This window comes from Castor canadensis, chromosome 1 (assembly GCF_047511655.1).
Source record: "Castor canadensis chromosome 1, mCasCan1.hap1v2, whole genome shotgun sequence".
Classification (NCBI taxonomy): Eukaryota; Metazoa; Chordata; class Mammalia; order Rodentia; family Castoridae; genus Castor; species Castor canadensis.
The window spans coordinates 51,486,684-51,500,161 of record NC_133386.1 but is presented as its reverse complement, the minus strand read 5'-3'; positions in this window follow the sequence as shown (position 1 = coordinate 51,500,161).

Sequence of the window (13,478 nt, the reverse complement as noted above, 5' to 3'; positions counted from 1 at the left end):
TCTTTTTCAGGGATTGGAATACCCCTGCAAGGGGTTCTCCTTGAGTTTGGAATGCTTGGGAAAACAAAGTAAAGATTAGAAAGTGCTTTGTTAGTGTAGAAGTCAGGGATGAGAAAGTGACTTCATATGATTAAGGCAAAAATGGTGTGGCCATCTTTTGATAAATGACTAGAATTGGTAAGTGATTTTGTTTACTTCTTCCCAAGTTTTATGCTGAATGACATGCAATTTCTACTTGGTTGCAATATGTTTGCTTTCTCCTATATAATTCCATAAAATTGCTTTTGAAAAAAAATGCTTTGGTTTGTCTTAAGTGAAACAGCACTTTTCTTGACTGCTCATTTGCCTTTTGTGCCCAGCACACATTGGTTCATGTGAAAAGCCTAATGACTTTGAGGAGAGCTGGTGGACAAACTGACATTAAAGCCTATTGCTCTCTTTATTCTGTGTTATTCCCTTAGTTAGAGATTAGAAACTAGCTCTGCTCTGTTTACTGCTTTCCCACAAGCTTTGAGCCCTAGGCAATAGAGGTGATTTGGCCACTGTGAAGTTGGTAAATGTGGATTCTATTTTCATCCACATTCATTCTACTTTTACAGGATAAAAGACAAAACTCAGGGAAAGAAGCATGGTAATAAGAACATGCTGTATGTTTAGAAATCCACACTGGAAGATTCTCTTGGACTCCACAAATCAAAATGTGAATGGCCATTGCGTTTGTCAGCTTTCCATTGCTATGACAAACACCTGGGCTCATCAACTTATAAAAGAAAAAAGGCTATTTTGGGTCATAGTTTTGGAGGTTCTAGTCCATGAATGCTTGGCTCCATTGAGTTGGGGCCTCTGGCAATGCAACACAACATGACATGAGCACACAATGCATTAAAACTGCTCACTTATATTCAGAAACAAAAGAGAAGGAGAAGAGAACCAGAATGCCCAATCACATTAAGGGCACACCATCGATGACCTGAAGTCACCCCCCCCCTGCCACTAGGCCTCACATATTAAAGCTCCAACCCCTCTAAAGGCTTTACTCTGAGAACCAAGATTTTAACTGCTGAGCCTTCAGAGACATTCAAGATCCAAAGTAGGTACTCTGCCCTTACAGTGAAAATGCATCCAGTCACACTCTAAGGATCACCAGCATCTTACATGTTTCGGTATTGCTCAAAAGTATTGGGAAGTATTGCTTCTTTTAGAGGTCTCTAAAAGACTCCACCACCTCTGGAACCAAACCTTTAACACATGGGCCTTTGAGGGACATTCAAGAGCTAAACTCCGAGATTCCCTCTAGCCCAGGAAGATTCACGTCCACTTCATTTTATTGAGCACTGCCTATTTACTCAAGATGCATTGAGTTTATCTTCAAGAGTTGTCAAAGTATTATTAAGTATTCCAATATTGTTCAAAATCTCCTGTGATACTCAAGGTGAACTCTTACCTGTAATCCTTTGTAAAAATAAAAAAGAGGGCTGGGGGTGTAGGTCAGTGGTAAAGCACTTGGCTAGCACACACAAGGCCCTGGGATTAATCCCCAGCCCCCCACCCCTGACAATATATAATGGTGGGACAATCGAAAGGTATTCTCATCCTAAAGGGAAGAATAGGGGAAACAAAGAATAGAATGAACCAAAGCAAAACCCAAACCCAAGAGGGCAAACATTGTATCTTATAGCACCCCATCCAGCCTATATGGTTCAATGTGGGCTGGAAATGGATTCTCATGACCTGGGCAGCCCCAAGTCTATGACCATGCTTGATGAAGCCCATATGGTCACTCTTTCAGTCTGGCTCTCTTCATTGACCTCAGTTTCCTTTAGCAGGTATTTCATGTTAGTGGTATCTCTACCTTTCTGTATTATCCATTGTAGCTTTGCCTTCACTCATACAGCTCCATGCATTGCCCTGTGAGGGGATGCTTACCGGGACTCCAATCCAGCTTTGTACTGTCAGGCCTCTCAAGCTTCCCTTTGAAACCTCATAACTCTCATTCTGCATGCCTGAAACACACACACACACACACACACACACACACACACACACACGCACACACACACGCACACATGCACACACACAGTATCATGTAGGTGATGCTGAAGTCTGTCACCAGCATGAACTATACCTGAGCTCACTTGGACCATGTCTACAGCAGCATCTGACTGTCTTGTTGGCTGAACATCAGGAGCCAATCCATAGGTACTCTGGAGGCACATGTGGTGCCCAGGGCTCTTAAAGGAAAGATTTTGAAACAAATTTGCATTTCTACACCTTTGTGCCTGTGTTGCTTGGGGTCACCTTGAAATTCCTGATAGGCCCTAAAGGCAACCTTCCTATTTTCTCCTGTGCAAAAATCTTGCCTTCTATTTACCAATGCTAATTCTGAATTCTTTCTGAAAGTTTATAAGTGTTCCTTATCTGGCCAAGCTACAAATTTAAAAATCCTTCTGCTCTCTTCTTTTCTGCCCCCGATTATCCCTAAATTTTGCTAAATGTAGCCAGTAATACTCATGCCACTGCCTAAAGACCTTACTAATTTGAAAACTCCTCCACCAAGCAGATTAGCCCATCATGTTTAAGCTCAACCTCCCACAAGGTCTCAGGACCTGGACAAAATGCTGCCAATTTATTTATTTATTTTTTTTTGCCACAGTGTATCCAGGATGGCCTCCAGCCTAATTCTCAACAGAATCCTCATTTCCATTCGAAATCTCACCAGCTTCACCTTTGCTATCAGTATTCTGGTCTGAGCCTTCCCCAGAATCACCCATTATGCTCTGCTTATAGTATTCTAGGCTTTTTCTTGTAAAAAATTCCAAAGACTCCTCCACATAATTATTTATATCATGAAGCAAAGACCCAACTTCTTGGTAGGAATTTTCTGTGTTAAAAGTGAAAACAGAGTTTAAGGTGAAAAAAAAAAGGCCTGACCCCAGGGGGTCCCAAATGGACTAAGTTCAGCCATCTGTCCCTATGAACATCCCTATGAATTAAAGAGATAAGCACTGGTAAATGGCAGAAATAGGAGATTTAATTGAATCAAATGAAGACATGTTGGTAAGACAAAAGGGGCTCAGTGACCCTAAGATTGTCTTCAGGGAGCTTACCGGAATTTTGAGATTTTATAGAAAAGAGAGTCAAAGGAAGGGATTGAAGTGGGTGTAGCTGACAGAGCATATAATCTTGGTCAGACCCATGGCTGCTCAATAGTAATCTCATTTCTGGTTCTAGATGAGTTATCACTGTCATCACCTAAGGGAAGTAATCTGGTTTCCATTGAGGTGATTATTCTGGCCCAGGATAATTGTCCTCACTGAGGGGATGGTCTCTCCTACAAGGCTCTGCTTCCCCTAGAAGGTAGTTTTAGTCCTTGTCATGAAGATGTTATCAGTCAGTCCTGTTTTTCCTGGAATGCAAAGTGACTGCAGAGGAGAGAGACTCAGAGGGAGGGAAAAAAAGGTTAGTGAAAAAAAGAAGGATAAAATGGAGTTAACTAGACCAGTGCCCAGTGTCCTCTTTCAAATCCTCACTGTGAAGTCCTCTTTCCATTTTTATGGTTTTAGGGGCCAGTGGTCATGTTTTCTTTACCAGCTAATTCCTACAGGCAGGGGGCGCCATAGGGATCATGGAATGAAAGACCTTCACAGGGTCAGAGAACTTTGTTTCCTGTGCATTTTCTGGAGAATGCAATAGAGGCATTTCCATGTTGGTGTGAATGGTGCTAGCCCCAGTTTTACAAATGCAGCAGGTTAAAAAGCATCCAAGAAGGAAGAGAGAAATGGAAAAAACAGCAGTAAACATTAAATACCTCCATTTAGAAGGAATTAACTCCAGCCAATTACTGAAAGGGTTTGTTACTAAGGCATCAATAGCAGCAATATGTTTGGCTAGGTCTTTCACTGCTTTATTCTTTGAGTAAGTGGGGATATAGATGCAACATTCTGTTTTAATGAGAGCACAAATCCCTCTTTGGGCAGCTGTCAAAATATCTAAGGCCACTTGATTTTGGAGGACGACCTTGTGAATTTGTGTGGTCTCATCACTTAGGAGGATGGTATCTGTCAGGATTTGTTACAAGTGACTGCTGTGGGTTTGACCAGCCAGGGCTTCTACCTGTAATTCTGTGTCAATGGAAGCAGCTTCCGGGGTGAGCATAGTCAGCTTGGTGGGTAGAACCACCAAGAAGCTCTGTTAATGAGGTGTCTGGCTTTTATGATATCCCAGTTATTTGGAACTGCTGGCAGGTAAGAGGTAATTCACCATGGAAGGTATGGGTGGCCCCAGGTTCAATGACCAATCCAATTATAGGGCAAATAAGGACACCCATGTCTTCTGAAAGTACATAGCCATCTTCATGGCATAGGGTATGCCACTGTCTTCTAAGAGTGATTTTGGGAGTGAAGCCTTATGAATTCAGTTAGAGTGACAGTCATATTACATATTTCTTGTGGGGTCCGATCCATTGTTCAGGGAGTTCCACAAAAATCATTTAGCTTTTCAATGCAGATGGGGGAAAATACATTCTCTCAGAATTCCAGACCATTTAGAGAAGTTTTGCCACATGGACAGATTGCCCGGTTAGGTTTCCCAAGGCAGTCAGTCCATTGGTAGCAGAAAAGGGGAACTCTCCACACACCCAATAGTTAGTCTGTTGGTGGACCTCAGAAACTGTAACAGTCCAATCTGCAAATAGGTTAGTTAGATTGGATGTGATTTGGAGTAAGGAAAAGGCATAGGAAGCAGAGAGTGACAGCAATAGAATACATTGTGTCTCACCTGGGACCTGCAAGAGTATTTGAGGTCCTCCAGGCGTGTCGTCATCCAGTGGGATGACTGTGGAGCCCATGGAAGGTCAGGAGGGTCATTTCCTGGTGATGCCCTCTTTCCTTGAGTGTGCTGGGTCCATGGCATAAGTTTTAAGGAAGTGTGGGGGGTTAAGAGCATGTCAGAGGGGTCTGTCCGTTTTTCTATTAGCTGGCCTTCTGGGCCTGGATTCCTCCATGTCCTTTACAGGACTTGATCTTCTGGTTGATAAGGATTCAGGGGGTCTTCGGGGTAGGATCTTTCTCTAGAGGAAGCAATCATGCACAGAGGTTAGAATTTGGCTAAGCTGTTGTACATAATACTTGATTTTATTTTCATATTCTAAGTGTGAGGAGAAAATCCCCTTTATGGAGGTCTAAGCAGGTCTCCCATATACAATTTCATAAGGGTTCAATTGCAGCCTGCTTCTAGGAAACACCCTAACACGGAAAAGGTAATAGGCAGTACCTTTTCCCATGTTAGATTTGTCTCTTGACATATTTTGACTAACGTCTTTTTTTAGAGTATGGTTCATTTTCTCAGTCTTACTTGTTGATTGAAGTTTCCAGTAGATTCCTCGGGTTTCACTCACCTGCTTCATTATTTCTGAGATGAAAGCAGGGCCATTGTCACTCTATATGGAATCAAGTGCACCAAATCTGGGAATGATGTCCTTTAGCAAAGCTCATGACACCTCTGAGGCTTTTTCTGTCCTAGTAGGTTATGTTTTGACCCAATTAGAAAAGGTATCAACAAAAACTAATAGATATTTGAAATTCCTGGCCACCTTAGGTGTCTGGGTGAAGTCTACTTGCCAGTCTTTAAAGGGATGTAGCCCATAATATTGGGTCCCCTGAGTTCTTGGCAGTCTTTCAGTTTCTGGGTTATTTTTTGGTGCAGAGTTGGCACCTCCCAGTCACCTCTAAGGTAAGGTCTGACAAATTCAGTTAATGCATTTTGCTTCTCAGGTAACAAGACAACTCCATGGGAGCCTACTTTCCAGTGAGAGAAAGGGTCCCAGTCTTTAAAGTCCCATTCTTGGGCTCTCCACTTATCTGCCTTGGAGTATGCAGGGGAGAAATCAAGTCAATGTCAATTACCAGAGGCCAGAAGCACAGTTCTGCACACTGCCAATTTGGCAGCTGCATCAACCAGGTGTCTACCTTAAGTTGTTACAGGGTTTCCCTTTTGATTTCCTGGGGAAATGCATGATAGTCACCTTTTATTGCCATGAGGACAGCCTCAGTGAGCTTGTATATCTCCTGAGGATGCTTTATGTCCTTATTTTCAGAGGCTAAAATCCCTCTTTCTTTCCATATAGCCCCATGGGCATGGATAATCAAGAAGACACACTTAAAGTCATATGTTAACTTTCTTCCCTTCTGAAAGCTTGAGGGCTCTAGTAAGGGCAATTAATTCAGCAGATGTACTTGCCATGAGGGGGTTTGATTCCATGACCTTCTGTAGAGTTACTACTACATACCCAGCATGGCGTTTTCCATGATCCATGAAGCTGCTTCCATCTGTGAAGAGTTTCCAAAATTATGTTGTCAAGTGGCTGGTCTGTCAGGTTCATTAGGCTGGAAACGTCAACATCAACAACTCCCACGTATTCATGGGGTGGAGTTAGAGGCTCAGGTCCTGTGGGGAGCAGAGTGGCTGGGTTGAAAGCAGATCTAGTGTCAGCTAATGAGATAGCCTGATATTTGCCTAACTGGCAGTTAGCCAATATCTGTCCTTCTGCTCCAGCAAGGTTAAGACATGATGTGGTACACACAGTCAAATGTTGTCCAAATGTGAAATTTCAGCTTCCTTGAACATGTCACAAGTGGCTGCTATGCCAGGAGCCAAGGGGGCCAACCCTTGGCCATGTGGTCTAATTGCTTTGAGAAATAGGCTACATCTTGGGAGACTTTACCAAGCAATTGAATAAGAACTCTCTGCCCAGTTTCTTGTTGCTCAAGCAGTGTAAGCTTGAGAGTTTTAAAAGCAGTTTCACACGCTAAGGGGAGAGCACATACAGGAGGAATGGGGATAGGTTGGAAACCCAAAACTTGAAAGTGTTTGATGTCCCCACTGCAGAGGAGCTAATACAGTAACCTTAAAATGACAGAGGTCAATATGGGAAGGTGACCGGACAGGGAAGTAGTGAAGAGGTCTGGTGGAGATGAATCAATTCGGGTTGTAACACACTTCTGCATGGAAGCAATGCTAGGAATCTCTCTGTATAGCTATCCTTATCTCAACTAGCAAAAACGCTTTGTCTTTCTTATTATTGCTCATGTCTACTCTTCAACAGAATTGGAGAAAAGTGCAGAACAGGTTCTGCATGGAAGTGAGAGGGTGAGAGGGAGAGGGAGGGGGCAGAGGGCAGGGGGGAGAAATCACCCAAACAATGTATGTACATATGAATATATGAATAAAGAGGAAAAAAAAGAAAAGCAGTTTCACATTCTGTTGATCAAATTAAAGGCTCAAGGTCTGTCCTGACTAAAGTATCCATATCCTGCAGTAGCCTGTCATCCCCAGGAACCCTCATAATAGTTTGCCGGTCCTGGGAACCTGAATGCAGGTGATAGTCTTTTTCCAGTCAGCCATCAGGCTCCATTGGCCTTACTGCAGTTGGAACCCTAGGCAAACAACTTGTTTTTTGCAAATTTGCACTTTAGAGGAAGACAACTGACACCTGCTTGAGCAAGACGCTTGAGAGTATGAACGGCCAGGCAAAGCTCATAAGATGCACTGGCAATGAACAGGTCATCTGCATATTGCAGCAGAGCCCCTAATTTAACTGCAACATTCCTAGATCTTTTCAGCCAGTGTCTCCCCAAGGACTGAAGGAGGGTTCTTAAATCTCTGATGGAGCACCGCCCAACAGTACTGAAGAGTAATTTTCAACTGAGGGTCTGACCATTCTGAGGTGAAAACTAATTATGACTCAGTGTTTCGCTTTCAAGCTTTCAAGAGAAAGCATCCTTGAGATGGAGGACAGTGCATCATTTACATTCTGCTAGTAAGGCATTCACAAGGGTGTAGGGATTAGGCACTGTCGGATGAATGTTCTTTACAATTTCATTAACAATCCTAAGGTCTTGAACAAAGTGATACTCCTCGTATCGTTTTTTTTTTAAACTGGCAGAATAGGAGTATTATAAGGTGACTGGCAAGGTTGGATCAAATTATACCTCAAAACTTTTCAGAGTATTGGTTGGATTCCTTCAAGTGTCTCCTGCCTCAAAGAGTATAGCTTTAAATGAGGAGTTGATGCTTCTTCTTTCAAAAGAACCTTAACAGGCGTGGTGTTTTAGGTCTTCCTGGAGTCCCATCAGCCCATACTTCTGGATTGACCATTTGGTGGATTTCGGGAAGCATTGACTCACCCTCTGATGAGCGTCTCTTGGGTTCACATCAGCTGGAAGACAGAGCGCCTATCCAGATGGCACTGTTACCTGCATTTGCTGATCCTCTGGGAAGAACTCAAAGCATTGAGTTTACAGAGAAAATCTCTCACTAGCAGGGGAATTGGACAGTCCAGTACATACAGAAAGCTACGAGTTAGGTGCAGGTCACCCAGGCTGCACTCTAGTGGCTGCAGGAGAACCTGCTCTTTGGACTTCACTGATAATCCTATGATAGGCACAGTACAATTAGTCCTTTTTGCTGAAGTGGCTGCCAAAACTGAATACATAGGCTCTGTATTGAGAAGAAAGCTTATTGGCTTGTTCTCCACTGTCTATTGTACCTAGAGCTACTGTAGGGAAATAATGATTGGAGCCAAGAGGGTCATGGGAGTTCCAGGGGCCTCCTCAGTCGTCCACAAAGTCACTATCAATTCCTGCCATCTGAAGCTTTGGCTCAAGTTGCTTCATTTCATTTAAGAGTTTGGGGAAATTTTCTTCCAATGTCCATCCTCATTACAGTATGCACATCAATTCTTCCCTAAGGACCTCTTCCCTTTTCGAGTAGGTTCCCCAGTTTGAGGTTTTCAACGCTGGGCATTTTGGAAGAAGATGGTGGCTTGTTGAACCTTTTTATTTTCTCAGTTATTGTAGGCTGTATTTTTGTGTTTTGCCTGAATTCTTCTCTTGCTGGTCACAAGAACCAAGGAGTGGACCAGCAGTAAACTTTCTGGTAACAGAATCATACAGTATTTGTTCTTTTGTTTCTAGCTTCTTTCATATAACATCTTCAAGTTTCATTAATGTAATAACAGGTGTCAACAATTCTGTTTAGCCTGAATAATATTCCATTGTATGTATATTCCGCATTGTGTTTTTTCATTCATCTTGGTGGACAGTTGATTGCTTCCACTTGGGCTATTGTGAATAATGTTAGTCATAAATAACAACATGGATAATACAGGTACACATACATCTCTTCAAAACATTGTTTTCAACTCTTTTGTGGCATACACTCATCAATGGATCATATGATAATTTCATTTTTAATCACTTGGTGCTTTATTTTTTGGCTTAGATTTTGTCCTAATCCTTTTTATCCAGGAAAGACCAGCTATATGAAGAGGATAAAGAAGCACAGACTTTTAAACTATTGCTTCAAACCATAGGCAGATTTTTCTGCACATTATAATTGCCTCAGTTTCACCCATATAATGAGGGAATGAACTAAAGGAAAGTTATGTCAGCCATCTACCTCACAGTTCTGTCATGGCTGCTTCTAATTTTTGTTCTGTGTTTGCGATCTTCCAATGAGCTAGCCATTGCAGGCTAAGTATTAATGAACTTTTTCTCTTGTCCTTAGAGTACCAGCTATTATCATCATATGTTTGGGGGCTTTGATCCTGATTTTCTGCTAAAAGAATTCCTTGTGTCTTCTCCTTTCCTTGTAAACACAGAGATCACTCCGGCTGCCTTAGAACAGAGGGCATGCAGTCAGGGAACCATGTGCTGGGCCACTCTGTTACCCCTCTCACGACAGCTTTGCCCCTCTGTGGAATTGCTTCCTTTTCTTCCTCACTTCTGGTCTAGAATCAAAAAGGAACCTGTGTAACTTGAGTAGATGCCATTTTCCTTATTGGACCTGGTCTAGGTGTTGCTGCTCAACCTCTCAATGGGTCTTGGGTGGATTCTCCTGCTCCCTTCTGGAGACTTGCCACCTCTACCCTCCTGTGTTCGGAGCCCTGGGCACAAGACATCTTATACTAAAAAGGAAGTTCCACTGTCTGCTCTCTACTGGGGTAGTGCTGGGCATTATGACTATGGCTAATGGTGCCTGGATGGTATTGGTAGGGAACTGAAAAACAAAATCCAAGCCAACTGCAGAATAAAGGAAGCATTTATACTTAAGTGAGCCATAAGCAGATTGCCATTTTCCAGGAAAGATAGCCCTGATCTCTGGAACCAGAAGATTTCCAATTTCATGCATTTCAGTCATTTAACAGATATTGACTGTCACTTACAATGTTCACGAATCAGCACCCAGGAAAGGACAAGATCGTGTTTTATTATTTCAAGGAAGATTTGCTAGACACTATGATATTAGCTGAGAAACATAAAGATTTTGTAATAGTTTTCATGCAATTCCAGAATAAGTACCTGAGTTCTTGGTCTCTTGGTGTGTGTTTGCATAGTTCCAGTATTTTTTATCAATGAGGTCACACTTGATGTGTAATTTGTAAAACTACACAGCACAGTGCAGGTGAGGCCACTACAGCTATAACCTGCTGAAGAAGGCCCCAGCAAAGGAGTCTGACAGCTGTACTGACAGCAAGGGGATACTTTATGGTTGGGCTAGGGCTTGAGTTACAGCTCTCAACACCTGGGGGTAATGGAGCAGGTTCTCAGCTCCCAACCCTTGCAGAAAACTCTACCCCTAGGCGGACGGTGTCCTGTTCTGAGTCCAAACACCCTTTAGGCCTTTACCTTGTGGAAGAATGACTCAGATAAGAAGCATTTCAGAAAAGAAAAGTTTACCTGTAAAGCAAGCAAGAGAAGGCCCTGCTTGCCGAGGAAAAATTTCAAGTAATTGAAGGAAAAAAATTTAAAACTGTCAAGGTTTCTGAGTTGGCATTATTACATTCATGGTGGGAAAATAGCAAGGGTGATTATAATGTTTACTAACAGTCCCAAAAAATCTTTAAATGTAGTACAGCAAAAATAAAGGGCATAATTGCTTTTTTAAGAGAGTTATGAAATGTTCAAGGTCTCATTTTTAGATCAGAATCAGTTAGCCACTACCATTTTAATTTTATCTACAAGTGCAAAGTGTTTAGCAATGCTGAACAAGGACAAAATGACATTTTGTTCCTGCACCCTCCAGATCCATAAGCTCGGGAAGAAGATGGACCCAAGGGAAAACATGATGGAGAATGCAATCTTGTCCCTGCATTAGTGATAAACCTGTGCTCCTGTGGATTTTAACCCTGGCTGCTGTTAGAATTGCCTGGCAGTGTTTCAACACTACCAATGCCCAACGCTTTTACTGAACACCAAGTTAATTGGCCTGCAGTGGAGCCTGAGTTCTGATATTTTTAAAGTTCCCCTGGTAAGAGTAATGCTTGGCCAAGGTTGGACCAGTGCCTTTGATAGGGCAGAAAACTGGAAACTCTGCTGAGCAGAGGGGTTTTTAGGATAACTGACAGCGTGGTTAAGTCACAGTACTTTGTAGGTGAATGACACTGTGCCCTTTCTCTGAAGTACATGCTCAGTGGGAGAGGTCTCCTGTTCTCTTTTACCTTCACTGCTGCTCAGTCAGGGAAAGGAAATTGTCAATTGTGTTGCTGGAAGTTCTGCCAAAACCAAAACCAGTGCTAGACTTTCTGCATATTGCCCTTCTCTGTAGATTTCATTTGATCAGTTTGACACTTTGGGCTCTGAAACATAGAAGTGATCTTGTTGATATATGGCATCTGAATTTAAGTCAATTCACTGTTTTTGTGGTTTGGTGCCATACAAAGACTCCTTTGAGTAAAACATTGGTAGAAATGAATGCTAATGGGCTGGGTGAGTGGCTCAAGTGGTATTGTGCCTGTCTAGCAAGTGTGAGGCCCTGAGTTCAAATTCCAGTACTAGCAAAAAATAAATACTGATGTTGGTTTAAGATAAGATTCATTGCTATTAGTTATTTATTTGATATTAAAAAGTAAGCATAGCATCTCTCCAGAAATCAGTCAAGAATATTTTCACATTTAAGTTTCTGTTTGTTTGTTTTGGGATTTTTTTTGGGGGGAGAGGAGACTGAGACAAGGCCTCACTGTGTAGTCAGGCTGGCCTCATCTCATGATCCTCCTGTGTCAGCCTCCCAAGTCACATTTAGATTTTGAGTGCCCCAAAATGTATGTGATGGCTTTCCTGGCTTTTAATTTTTTTATTATTTATTTATTTTTGCTCTAATGGGATTTAAACCCAGGGCCTTGCTTTAGTTATTTTTCAGGTGGGTCTTGTGTTTTTGCCACAGGCTGGCCTTGGACGGCAATTCTCCTACTTATACCTCCCAGTAGCTGGGACCATAGATGCATGCCATCACACCAGTCTTCTTTGGGCTTTGCTTGGGCTGGCTTACAACCACGATCCTGCTACTCTCTGTCTCCTGAGTAATGGGGATGATAGGAGTGAGTCACCATACTTTCTTCTTAAAATAGGAGCAGTAGTTTCATTTCACAGACATTTTGGAAATGACATGTAACAACGTTAACCCTTTAGCTTCTCTCCAGAAGTTCATGATAATTTCTAGACATACCAGTCATCAGTGAAGCTGCTGCTAGTCTGAGTATGTATGATAACTTCCTAGTGGAAATGATTCCAGATATGTGTCTGATTCAGCATGGAAAGGAGGCTTTCTAAATGGCTCGTCAGGCAGAAACTGGTACTCCCTTCTTCCTTCCCTTCTCTCAGGGCCCCGCAGCTGGAAGCCTGCTGTCAGCAACCAGGACTGTTTTTCATTCATTTAAAACAAGGACAGTGAGAGTCAGTGCTTCTGACTTGGAGTGTGATGCAGGTATACAACTTTCTCCCCACCCCTCTTCACATTTTAAGTCTTGTGAAAAGATTTTTTTTGAAGTGGCAAAGTTGAAGCTGAGGGAAACTAAAGGACCACACACTCCTTATCATATCTAAACAGTTGTAATAATGACACTTCACTGCTCCCCACTTTTCTTTGAGTGACTGAGTTTACAACTGTGCCCTCTGCTTAGGGCAGGGACCATCTTTCACCTTTGCCTCATACCAGGGACTCTGGGCAAAGCTTGACATTTTCTGCTTCTTCCTAGACAGTACTGGGCAGAGAGGAGAGGATCTCAAATTCCTAAGAATAACAGAATGTTAAAAACAGGGATCCCCAATATGTTCCATGAGGAAGTGGGGCTTGGTTTACCACTGTGCTTCTATGTCATCTTCATAGATTTGGTTGGATTTAGTGGCCAAGTGTTAATAGAAGATCCTTGGGGCCAGAAGTTTGGGACAGTATACTGAGGTTCACAAGGACACACTTGAAAACTGCCTGGGGCCTCTCCACTACCTCTCTCTAAAAGGATAATGGCTTGGGGATGGTGTGTTTCCATTGCTCACCACAGCAGCCATGTCAATATCTCTCCCTTTGGAAACTTTAATGAACCCAGTAGAATATATGAAGAAAGCTCCCATAGGAGGACATCTTGAGTTTGTCTGTCTAGATCCACATTCTCATTCTAACTCCAGGTTTTCACACAAACTCATTAT